This window comes from Ambystoma mexicanum, chromosome 14 (genome assembly GCF_040938575.1).
Source record: "Ambystoma mexicanum isolate Mex_15411 chromosome 14, UKY_AmexF1_1, whole genome shotgun sequence".
NCBI classification, from domain to species: Eukaryota; Metazoa; Chordata; class Amphibia; order Caudata; family Ambystomatidae; genus Ambystoma; species Ambystoma mexicanum.
In genome coordinates, this window is record NC_090940.1 from 135,635,010 (window position 1) to 135,647,269 (window position 12,260).

General features: G+C 44.8%; 1 long non-coding RNA gene across 1 annotated transcript in view; it reads right to left on the reverse strand.

Moving 5' to 3' along the window:
• Positions 1-708: 708 nt before the first annotated feature.
• LOC138527252 (uncharacterized) overlaps positions 709-12,260 on the reverse strand; it is a 44,428-nt gene continuing 32,876 nt past the window's right edge. Inside the window, exon 3 of the long non-coding RNA XR_011283831.1 lies at positions 709-1,926. This is a non-coding gene — a long non-coding RNA (uncharacterized lncRNA). The remainder of the gene's footprint in view (positions 1,927-12,260) is intronic.

Consider the following 12,260-nt stretch of genomic DNA (forward strand, 5'->3'; position numbering starts at 1 on the left):
AGAGCATTCTGGGTAAAACACTCAATGACCTCCCTTTTCCTATCTAGGGTACTGTTGCCTATAATTGCAGAGGCAGGTGTGTCTCCCCCGTCAGCAAGCCACCGATTGTGACATGCATCTGTTAATAATATCAGACATATAGACAGAACTTGATGTAAAAACAGCTGTTGCCATTATGCAATGTAATTGATACACCATAACAGGATTCCAAGCTGAACCCAAGCATTTCAACTTGTGAAGTGGAGGCTTAGCCCATTTCAGAGGGGAGCTCTTAACACGTCAGTTATCCATTTGGTTCCCTTTGAACTATACAGTTTAAAGTTTACTCTGCCATATGGGTCTGCTATTTGTTTGCCTGAACTAAAACGGCTCAATTGTCCAACCTTCCAGGATGTATGTTTTCCCTAATTCCCAAAAGGTTTTATAATGCATTCTCCTTCCTACCACTGCCGAATACCGTCCTCTTGAAAAGCATGTTCCTACTGTGAGATCTCTTCAGTGTTGCTAAGTTGAAGGAGGTTGACAGCCTACTGTGTAAAGATGATGAAAGGCGACACAGATCTCAACAGGAATTACAGCTTACCTGACTTGCAAAAAACAAAACATTTGCTGGAATTCAGAAGAAGCCATCACAAAGGGAAAATAGAAAGTTATGTCGCACGTTTCCTGATTTCCTGGCTAGAACAAAAAACAGGAACGAAACCCGTACAGGATAATAATACGTGTAATTGCATAGAAAGGCAGGACAATATGTAGACAGTGTGGAGTTCCAGGTAGCAGAGGCGATTTCCCTGAAGTGAACAGCAGTGACTTCCGCAGTGTGGACGATGCTCCAGGGACACTAGCTGAGTGACTTCCCTTTCCTCGTGTTACTCCAGTGAATAGCAGTGACTTCCGCCGTGTGGACGATGCTCTAGGTCCACTAGCAGGGCGACGTCCCTTTCCTTGCGTTCCTCCAGTGACTTCCGCCGTGTGGACAATGCTCTAGGTCCACTAGCAGGGCGACTTCCCTTTCCTTGCGTTCCTCCAGCGACTTCCGCCATGTGGAAGATGCTCCAGGTCCACTAGCAGGGCTACTTCCCTTCCGTCGCGTTCCTCCAGTGACTTCCGCAGTGTGGAAGATGCTCCAGGTCCACTAGCAGGGCTACTTCCCTTCCGTCGCGTTCCTCCAGTGACTTCCGCAGTGTGGAAGATGCTCCAGGTCCACTAGCAGGGCTACTTCCCTTCCGTCGCGTTCCTCCAGTGACTTCCGCAGTGTGGAAGATGCTCCAGGTCCACTAGCAGGGCGACTTCCCTTCCGTCGCGTTCCTCCAGTGACTTCCGCAGTGTGGATGATACTCCAGGTCCACTAGCAGGGCGACTTCCCTTTCCTTGCGTTCCTCCAGCGACTTCCGCCGTGTGGAAGATGCTCCAGGTCCACTAGCAGGGCTACTTCCCTTCCCTCACGTTCCTCCAGTGACTTCCGCAGTGTGGATGATACTCCAGGTCCACTAGCAGGGCGACTTCCCTTTCCTCGCGTTCCTCCAGTGACTTCCGCCGTGTGGACGATACTCCAGATCCACTAGCAGGGCGACTTCCCTTTCCTCGCGTTCCTCCAGTGACTTCCGCCGTGTGGACGATGCTCCAGGTCCACTAGCAGGGTGACTTCCCTTTCCTTGCGTTCCTCGAGTGACTTCCGCCTTGTGGACGATGCTCCAGGTCCACTAGCAGGGCGACTTCCCTTTCCTCGCGTTCTTGGCGCAGGTCACGCCAATGTTCAACCCTTTCAGAAGCACCGCTGGGAACCTCTCAAGGCCACAGCAGGCAAAACAAGGGGCAACAGCGACGTAGGCAATGCCCAGTAGAAAACTGATCGGATATGCCAGGTTGATCAGAAGCAAGCACCAGAAGCACCCACATATGCAACACTTCACGCCGAAACCACCACTGGAGGGGAAGACAGAAAGACAAAAAAAACATGTTAGAGAAAGTTTCATCCATCGTCACACCACTAACAGTGCACTACTGTCCAAGTCTAGGTTACATATAGCTCATGCTACATACGCTTCTTCTATAGAGTTGGAAACTTATAACAGGCCAGGGTGCCACTGGAGGTTCTCCGAAGACTTCTTTTGAAACTTTAAAAACTTTCTAAAACAACGTTTTGGACTATAGTTATTTAAGGCTAGACAGATCCAAGCTCTCACTGACTGGTGTCATGGAAAAAAACCTTTCTAATGAATGACTCACAGAACACATGTCTGCCCCCTTTTAGGCAGTCACGTTAGTTTCCCCATAAATGAACAGAGTATTCATGTTTCAAAGACTCCCTCCCATTCTTTGCTTCCTGGCATTTGTTTAGGTGCCATTACAGCATGATAAAAGCTCCATAAGATTCCATCACACATTTTTAATGCCCTTACCTATGCCAAAACAGAAGAACTGTCCAACCTTATCCTAGGCCCATTTTGTTTTCAGGTCCTCCTGGCTGTTTTTTCTGACTACCGCCTCTTCAGCTTTTAATGTTTTCATCCTATCTTTCATACTTTAACATATTTTTCTACACTACAACGTCTTTTAGTATTTCTCAAGCAAACAGCATTCAGCACACCAGATGTGCCATCGGCCATCTCCAGAAGTGCCGATGTACCGTCAGCGGTACAGATAGCTGGAAGTCACCCTGTGGTGCCTTACCACCATAAGCTAGTGCGAACCATCAACCAAACTTGGAGCCACCCACCCGAACCAAGACCATATCTCACCACATCGTCATAACACTAAAACACCCTGTTAAAAAGGATTTGCGTTGTTTGACCTAAAAAACCTGACCTACTGCCATTTGACCTCATTTTTTTGACCTAATAATTTTTTACCTACTGTGGAGGGAGACCCCCTGCATTCCCCTCTAATGCGGGGGGAGACCCGCACTCCACCCACCACTCCCCCCCCCACCTCAACCTATTCCCTTACCCCAACCCACAACTATTTTTTTTAATTAAAGGGTACCATTTGACCTACCGAATCAGGTCAAAAAGACGCAGTCAGAGTGGGAGTAGGTCAAATTGGCTTTAGGTCAAATTGTGCAATACCGGTAAAAACACCACAACCTCCTGAATACCTGGACCCAACTGGACCAATGCACAAAACACATCGGATTCCAAAGAGGCATCCTCACTTACCCCTTACCACAATAATCCTGAACCACTCCAGTCCCTTCAACTTTGACCACTACCTCCCACTAACTCCCAAACACAGGAGCTGCATGAAGCAAGCTGACTGGCACAGCACACTAATGCACACCTGTTAGCAAACAAACAACCCCTGGGTAAACCTCAGCCAGTCAAAGCAGACAGAACAACCAGAAACACTTAGAAGCGTGCCCGCGCACAGAGCCTGGTTCCTGCTGATCTGCACTCATCAACACAATAACAAAAGCAACCTTGTTCTGCTCCCTCTAGTCCTACTAGTCTCCCACACCACCCAGCTCACATCTGACCCACTCTCCTGCAGGTTCCTAGAGTCAATGAAAATGTAAGCAGTCAATTTCCTAGTTTCTCTTTGATCTTTTCCTGTGCCTTTTTTCTTATTCGTCCCTTTTCTTTGATGGGATGATGCTTATGTATGCATGGGATTACTAAAGCACAATCCTACCTAGGACGCAACAAAGCGCTGTCCATAGGGGACCCAACCAGGCGGTCGCAAGTAGGGGATCTGGGATGAAAAAGGTGATCAGACCAAGGGGGCATTCCGGAGTGGGAGATTTAAGATTGTGAGCAGTTGTGATCAGCGATGGGATGTTCTTTGGGGGCGTAGGTTGTTCGGGTCGTTCCTGTTGTGTACGGTGGAGGCGGGCAGTCTTGGTGACTTGTTAGCAGGGCAAGGCCCGTTTCCTGGTGTCTGCCCCCTCCGGCAGTTCGATGGTGATGTTGTGGCTTTTGGTGGTGCACTGGCCTCCGGAGACGGCAGCCTGCTCTAGGTTTTAGGGAAAATCTCAGGTATTGCCTGTATGATGAATGTATGCACTATCTGTGCCTGACCCTAATCTTGAAAATAAAAAATGATGCAGCTCTGAAAGCATTGCGATAGTCAATTAAGCTGAATGCCAGGGGGAAGCAGAGGATTATAGGAAAACCCTAAAAGCTAAAACACTAACGGCAATCCATCAAGCCAGAATCATTCAGGCCAAATATGGCAAATTTACCTGTGTTCCTTCCATTACATGTTTCTCCCAGAAGGTCACACCGATTCTTCTATACGCCTGTGAAGCTAAAATCATCTTGGCTGAGAAAGAATGGGTAGAACTTGCGGGGCTATATTGGCGCAGTGTTTTACATCTTCCTACTTGTATCCCGGTTGCGTGGATATTAAACGAACTCGGTCTGATCTCATTATATGCTTGCTATTTGTGGCAGCTAGTGGCTCTATTTATTTTGTTTTTTATTTGTATTTTATTGAATTTATATAGCCCTTTAGGAAGTGCATTTTAGCACTGCAAGCAAATACGGTCCTTGGAGTGTTGTCGAAATATGTTTTTTCTTCCAAAGATGCATTTATATCAAAATGGCAAAGTTTGGTAATACATGCTTTGGCCCTGGCTGATGTCTCGCTAATGGTTCTATTAGCAAACCCAATGAGAGTAAAAACCAAACTTTTTCAAAGGGACTGTATGGCTACCAGAGATAAATGTAATTCATATTGAGATTCCAAAGAACATCCATTTGCATTTCAAAAATATAGCAACTCGGAGCAATATATGTTGAAATCGCCGTCTCAGTCACATAGAAGGGATGTCATGAGACTGAGATTTAACTTATGGCCCACAAAGGATGTTCTAGCTCGACCGAAGAAAATCAAGCAATCAGAGAACTTCTGCCGCTTTTGTCAGCAATCTGATCAGAAGGAGACACTGAGACACTTATTAGTTGAATGTGTCATGCTTCTGGATCAGCGAATAAAACATTTTACAACAGCAATGGAAATATACAGAGTGGTGTCCCCTGAGTTCCTCTGGCAGATGATTCCACTCTGGGTTTCTCACTCATAGAACTAAAACTGACAGATGCATCTCAACTGCACCTAAAATAACCTGTGCCTTATGATTCATCAACCAATGTCAGTTTAATAATGCTATGATTTTCTGCACATCACATCTTATATTAGTAGACACAAGATTAACTTCTTTATGGCTGATAATGTAATTGTATTGGAGTTTTATGGTCATTTTCAATGTTTAGGTTGAAGGTTTTAAATTGATTGTTTTTATAAATTGTAAAGTTGATTTATGTCAGCTAATTCAATAAAAAAAACAAAGAAATTAAAATAAATCTCATTGCTGCAAGGGCATTCAACCAGAGCCCTTGAGGAAAGGAGAGTCTGCGGTAACCTTCACCTTTTCAAATGGACAGCAGGTGACTTATTCAAAAGGTACTGTTCCTTTATTTGGAACAGATTACCAGCAAGAGAAGCCTTATCAAGAAGAGAAAACATAGACATAACCAATGCTTCCCTCTAATTTCTTTTGATTGTGTGCATCAATAGAATGCTTGTGTACACACATTTTTTGACCTATGCACAGTGATGCAGGGAGGTCCTGTGCTTGCAACAGAGTGATACAGTTTATTTCCCCTTCATGTTACTAAGCCTATTCCCATTCAAAGAATGAGGGCCTGCATTGGCAGTACCGAACATAAAACACGGAAGAGATGTTTGGTGTGTGCTTTTCGCACACTGAGCTATTTTTGCAACGCGAACATTGCCTGTGCCAACATTTTGGTATTTTGTGTAGGCATGGGAAAGACACTTGTCAGACGCGGCCGTATTGGTATTACCTGGCCAGTGATGGTAGCAGTTGTAAAATGGTGTGAGTACATGGCCATCTAATAAAACGTGTGGCTTTGCCAATGCTTATTTTTAACAGGACTTCAGTGAAGGACATGCATAGTGCTTATACATTGAGTGGCTGAAGGCAGACCTGGTTAAGACATTTTATTACACCAGTAGCTGGGTACACAATTAGTGTAGTATGGAACAGCTGAGTCCTTAGCACTGTGCATTGTGTTGTGCTCTAGCGCAGGAAGCAAGAATACGAAATTGAACTCATTGATTCCGGCGCTCATTGTACTAAAACTCTGCTCAAAGGTGACAGTAGAATAGACTAGGGATTTTGGGTAGTTTCCAGGAGGTTTGGCTATCCAGAGGAGGTGTCTAATTGACATATGACATAACAGTCAGGGGCAGGCAGATCTTACACTTTGTGTAGGGCAATAAACATGAAGCGGGCAGGTAGAAAGGAGGCTTTAGAAAGGAGACACAGAGCGCCAGGCTGGGGTTGCTGTTTTTAACTTTTTGCTGCCGAAAGAGGGAAGAGGCATACAGACCAGGGCTGACTGTGGTAAAGAGGCCTTTTCTGCAGAAGAGAGAAGGAGGGAGCCAGAGGGGGAACCCGAAGCTGTGCTAAGACCGAAGGCACAGGGCCTGTCCTTCGCCAGCTCTGCAAGCACAGAACCTTCAGGCACCTGGGTAAACATATAAGTAACCAAGTGAGGACATTATATTGTGTTTGTGTGCAGTAGAATGTTGTGGGGTGAGTGTTATGTAAGGGTATTCAGTTGCAAGCAAACCTTTTGTGGCAGGCTTTATTAGAAAAAAGGGTTACAGAATACTTTTCCTTTCATTGAGCTATGTAGAACACAGATGAAATATAAAATTCCTGCTAAATGTTCTTTCTCACTGTATTTCTAGTGACACTGATAAATAGCATTTAGGCATTGTCCATATTTTTTTAATATACATAAACGTCGAAGGGCACGGTTTAAAAAAAAGAAACGTATGTCTGTTCATTGCAAGTATATTTCCATGATAAAGATGTTACATGTCCAGCGCTGTGTCAGAATATGAGTCTCTCCCCAAGAGGCCCCAGATAAAGTGAAGGTAATTGCAAACTGGTTTCCCCATGTTATGAGCACCTAATTTTACAAGTAACATGGTAATACTCCACTGTGTAATTACCTGGCAACCCAATATAAATAGGGTAGAACATTGTGTACCTGGTGCAGCCCTAAATCCTGTTTTTCGTTCCAGCAAGTGACCCCAATGTAAGAATAACATCAGCTAGCCCTGTGTTTTATGGCAAGCTAGGAAACCTCACAAAATACCCAACAGGCTCCATGCTGAGCCCCTCTTCCACTTCCATGGCGGCCCAGGATTGAGGAACGGCTCGGCAGAGGCACCCGCTGCAGCGAGGTAGAAGTACATGGGAGGGAGGCAGGAAGGGAGGGGAAGGTGGAGCCGGCCAGCGGTGGGAAAGTCAGGTGGGGGTAAATGTAATGGCAGGGCGGGTGCAAGCAGCCTTCAGCTTGCTTGGAAAGCGTGCTTGAATCGTGGGATTCAGCCTGTGATCTGAGCATGTTGATTTACTGCGATGCCCGCCCCGGGCCCTAATTGTCTTTAAATGTTTGCTAAAGTCTTCCTTTACAAACCTCCTGACTTTGAAAAATGTTTTAACCAACACCGTCTGGAGATATTTTTGAAATAATTACCTGCTTCTTTTCCACATCATCGAATGAGATACTACCTGTTAGGTAAGATTTTCTAAAGTCCAATTATGGTTGGACTCTACAAGACGTATCCCTTGGTTTCAGGGCCCCAACCTCTAATATAGGCATGTACTACCGAAAGTTGGTAGAGTGGCAGAGCAGCCAGGCATATTTTAGGAGGGGGAATGTGAGCTGTAAATCAGTATATAAAAATCAGAACATCCATAGATCCAAAAAAACACTTAAACACAAAGTTATATAAAAATAGATATTTATTTCATATATGCACAAGGTAGTAAGTAGCTTAAAGAAATCCTGAATCAACTAATAACATCAAACACACATCAGGATAATAAGGAGGAATAAAGTAGGTGAGTACTTGACAATGTAAGCTCCTTTTTATTGACCAGAGACATGGTTTTCACTCCAAGGTGGCTCAGCCTTCACACTCTGACATAGAACTTTTTCTACATTGCCCCACAGGAGTGGGACCTGACATATCCTTGAATTCTGTGCTGAGTGTCCTTACTTCATTCCCAGTACGGTGGAACTGGATTCAGATTTATTTGGAAACCACCTGTACATTTAATGAACGTAAGGTCCCAAGATCTCTTCTTTGCAAGTACTTGATTGCACATTTAAATGGCATCTTAGCCCACCCTATATCTTACAATCAGATTGAGCCCTTTCCTTCATACATATCTTCATTTGGTCTGTCTCTTTCAGCATTCAAGGTTGCTGGGAATCACAGACAATAAGTGTCCACCCACACACCATTGTACCTGGTCCAAAGTCACTACCCACACGTCCTCAAGAGGTCCGGGCACATTCCGTCGGCGAAAATGTGGAACCCCACACAGGCCCGATACCCTTGAGTCGACGACAGACAACTGCTTTGGGTGTTGTTACCCATTTATGTGTTGGCAGGGATCGGTGGTTTAACCATATTGGGTCCTTTTCTTGAACTATATAGGATTGATTTCAGGTTTTGATTCAGTTACACTGTATTTTTCAGTGTACGTCTTACATATACAAGAAATGTGCTTGTGTAAATGGTCACATTGCACATGTGTATTCTGTACTTTTGTGATTTGTTTTGTCTTAGTCATGTAAACAGGTTTGCTTTTCTCAAAGCTCAGTCTTCACTTCATACACATATGTGTTTGTTCTATGCCTTATCAATAAAAGGCATTTATGGTGTATGTGTGTGTGCCTTGTGATGTCCTATTTATCCTTCTGAAGCTGTTTCTTTCAGTCAAATGTACAATTTGTGTTTTCAATTAACTTTGGTGCATTCAGCCCAATGTATAACTTCTGCTTTCAATTAACACGCCCCTAATTTAAACATACGTTTTGGGCAGTATTAAACAATCATTTTCTGTTTACATTGATGTGTATGTATGTATTTGTTGAGGCTCAGATGGTACTCAAGTCCAGCTTTTTTAAAATTTAGATAACTGATGCTTTGTTCAAACTATGAAACTCTATGAGATATGTATTGTCAAGCAGTAGGTTGTCTTTTGCTAACAACAAATAATTGACAATATACTTTTCTAGCCACACACAGAGTGACTTCAGTTAGGTCAGTAAAAGCACTATTTGAATTAACTCAGCAATATTGTGTTGTAAGAAATTCAAGATTGTAAAGAAGCAACATTAACAGATATTCAATACTGTGGCAATTCTTTGCAAGGTTTAGGCAGTATTTCCCTAATTTTAATAATAATAGTAATAATAATAATATTTATTGTTTACATTGAAACTTTATACATACATTTTTTTTAAAAGGAAAATGATTATCATATAAAAAACATATTATACATATACAAATCAATATCTTTCATAAAACTAATATTTCCCTAATTAGAAAAAAGTTCTTCAGTTCAGGTTTTTGAGTGAAACAATCAATGCCAAAGAAGTAGGAATGGAAGATTGATTGCAGGGGAACCAGCAATGCCAAAGTCAAGAGGAATGCAACGGTTCTGGTGAAAATCTTCTTAGTACAGGTATGTAGCAAGTTAGTTGTTCCTTAAAGAGGCACAGGAGCTTTGCAGAAGCCTTCCTGAAGGGGCACAGGCTGTTAGGCCTGGGTGACTGGATTTGGATGAAGACCCAAACAGCAAAAATGGTACTCCAAGAACAAAGGAGTGAAACGAATGGCTCAAGGTAAGTGTACCTTGAATCCCACATTACCTGGAGTGTGAAGAAGATGATGCAGCTGGACGCCTTCTTGATGCACCGGTGCAGACCTGGTCTCTTGTTCCTGGGTTGTGGTGACAAAAGGGGGGGTCCCTGGATGGGATGCTGCAGTGGTAGTCGAGAGAGAGAGACTCTCCAGCAAGGAATTCTTCTTACTCCCACGTTGGTTTGTGGTTTTGGCGCCTTTTTATCAGTGCCAGGGACGAACAGTCACCGCTGGTTGGAATCTTCTCCTTTTCTCGGTCCTGCACTCCGGTGAGGGGACTCTGGGGAGAGAGTTCCTGCTTCTGGAAGTTCACACAGATGCCACTGAAGTTCCTGCAAGATCCATCAATGGCAAGATGATGCACTCCAACACGGTCGAGCTACCCTAGGTCTTGGGATTTTGCAGCACAGCAAGGTTGCAGGACATCAGGGGATGGCTCAAATTGAAGGTGGTCTTAAGGCTGGTTATGCCCCGCAGCTCAAATGAGGAAGTCGTCCTTGGCGGAGCTTCCCTCTTGATTAAAACACGGGATCAGGACAGCAGTGGTACTTCAGCAGTGCGTCTGTGGGTGCTGGAGGTGCTACAGGCATCTCTGGTCATCTTCTTTTTTTTGGCGCTTCAGTTCCAGTGGTTGACTTAGCCTGATGTCCCCAAAGCCTTGCCTTTTATGCAGGAACCCATTCACTCAGTCCTATGGACCTGTCAATCACCTGGGGGTGGCTGTCCTTGCAGGACAGCCAGCTGCCGAGTTCAAAGTGGTTCTCCCTCACTTCCTGCCTCAGCAGACACACTGGAGTCTTGGCGGTCTTCACAAAGGGATCCTGCCAAAGGTAAAACTCAAAGAGGACCCACCTCCACTTGGAATGGTGGAAGAGCCGAGAAGGAACACACAAATGAAAAATGGCAATAAAAGAAGACTGGTGCCATTTTGACAAAATGGTCATCCGTGGGTGTTGTACTGCAGCTGTGGAAAAACACAAAAGGTAGAAAAATCTATCCACTGCCACCAGCCATTTAGGTTTGTCTGTTACTGTGACTATAAAAGTTACAAGAGCAGTGGAAAAGGAGTTACAGTGTGGCCCCTCAGCACTGCACATAAGGGGGTGTGTGCTGATCCCACAAAAGAAAGGTAAGTAAGATCAAATGTATCCTACCATCATTGAGAACATTAGTTCTCATGGGAAAATAATAAAAGGGAAGCCCAATGGATTCCCCAGCAACACTGCACATAGGGTGTTGTGTGCTGCAACAATCCATTACAGGGTTCCCATGTCAGAGCACAAAGAATGAGTGAGTGGTAAAACGTTCCACTCAGGCAGGAGAACTGATCCAAAAAATCCCCAAGTCCAGTAAAAGTGCTGGGGGCCTCTCAGATTGAGGGGAATTGGCACAAGAAATGAAAATTCTCCCCAACTCTACCCAATAAAGAATTTTTCTGTAAACATGTTTTTACTGCTGGGCGAGTTGGAATAATAGGGCAGGGCCTTATGCTTTGACATCCTCCTGGAGGTAATTACTTGGGTAGCAACCATTGTAAAAGGCTCCTTTCAGGAGGGTACTATTCCCCCAGAGCTCAAACATGCCATTGTTCTCCCTCTTCTACTAAAAGCCGTCACTGGATCCCACGGTTCTTGCTATTGGCCTTTTTCACTCCTTCCTTCCTGCGTGAAGCTGCTAGAATCTCTGGTGGCGACTCTTCTTTATTCTTGTCTGGAACACTCTAATGGTCTTGATCCTTTTCAGTCAGGATTCCGCCCAGGGCGTGGTACTGAGAGTGTCCTGGTGTCGGCAATGGATGACCTGACCATGCTGGCAGACCAGGATGGAGTTGGTTCTCTTAGTCCTTTCTATTCGGTGTCTCACGTCCTTTCCTGTGGTGTCCCCCAAGTGTCCGCCTTGTCCCCCCTTCTTTTTAATATTCATGTTCAGCCTCTGGTTGCTCTCATCTGTTCTCACGGCTTCAGGTGCTATGGCTATGCGTACAACACTCACATTTTGGTTAGATTAGATCTTGACCAATCTGAAGTGTCATCGGGGCTGTGCGATGCCTGTTAGCCGTGAAGGGCTGGATGGATAGCAACTGGCCTAAGCTTAATGGGGACAAGTCAGAGTTGTTGGTGGTGGGCTCTCCCTCTAGAGCCTCTCTCTGGACCCCCTCTTTCTGGCCATCTGCCCTAGGGGACCCCTCTCCCCAGTGTTGTCAGTTAAGAACCTGGGCATTTGTCTTTCATCGACTTTATTCTATGGCTTTGCAGGCGAGTACGGTGTGTAAAATGGGTTTTTATTCTTTGAAGTTACTTCCCGAGATACTTCCCTTCTTATCGATGGCCCTATGCCCCCAGGTGGTGGCCTCTCTGATTACCAGTCATATTGACTACTGCAATGCCCTCCATCTGGCTTAACCAAAGGGACTTATTCACCAGCTCCAATGTCTGCAGAACATGGCGGCAAGGATCGCCACTGATTCGCTGTATGGAGCCCATATCAGTCGGGTGATCCGTGCGCATCATTGACTTCTGGTGACAGAGAGGATCAAATTTAAGGCCCTCTGTTTGGTTCAC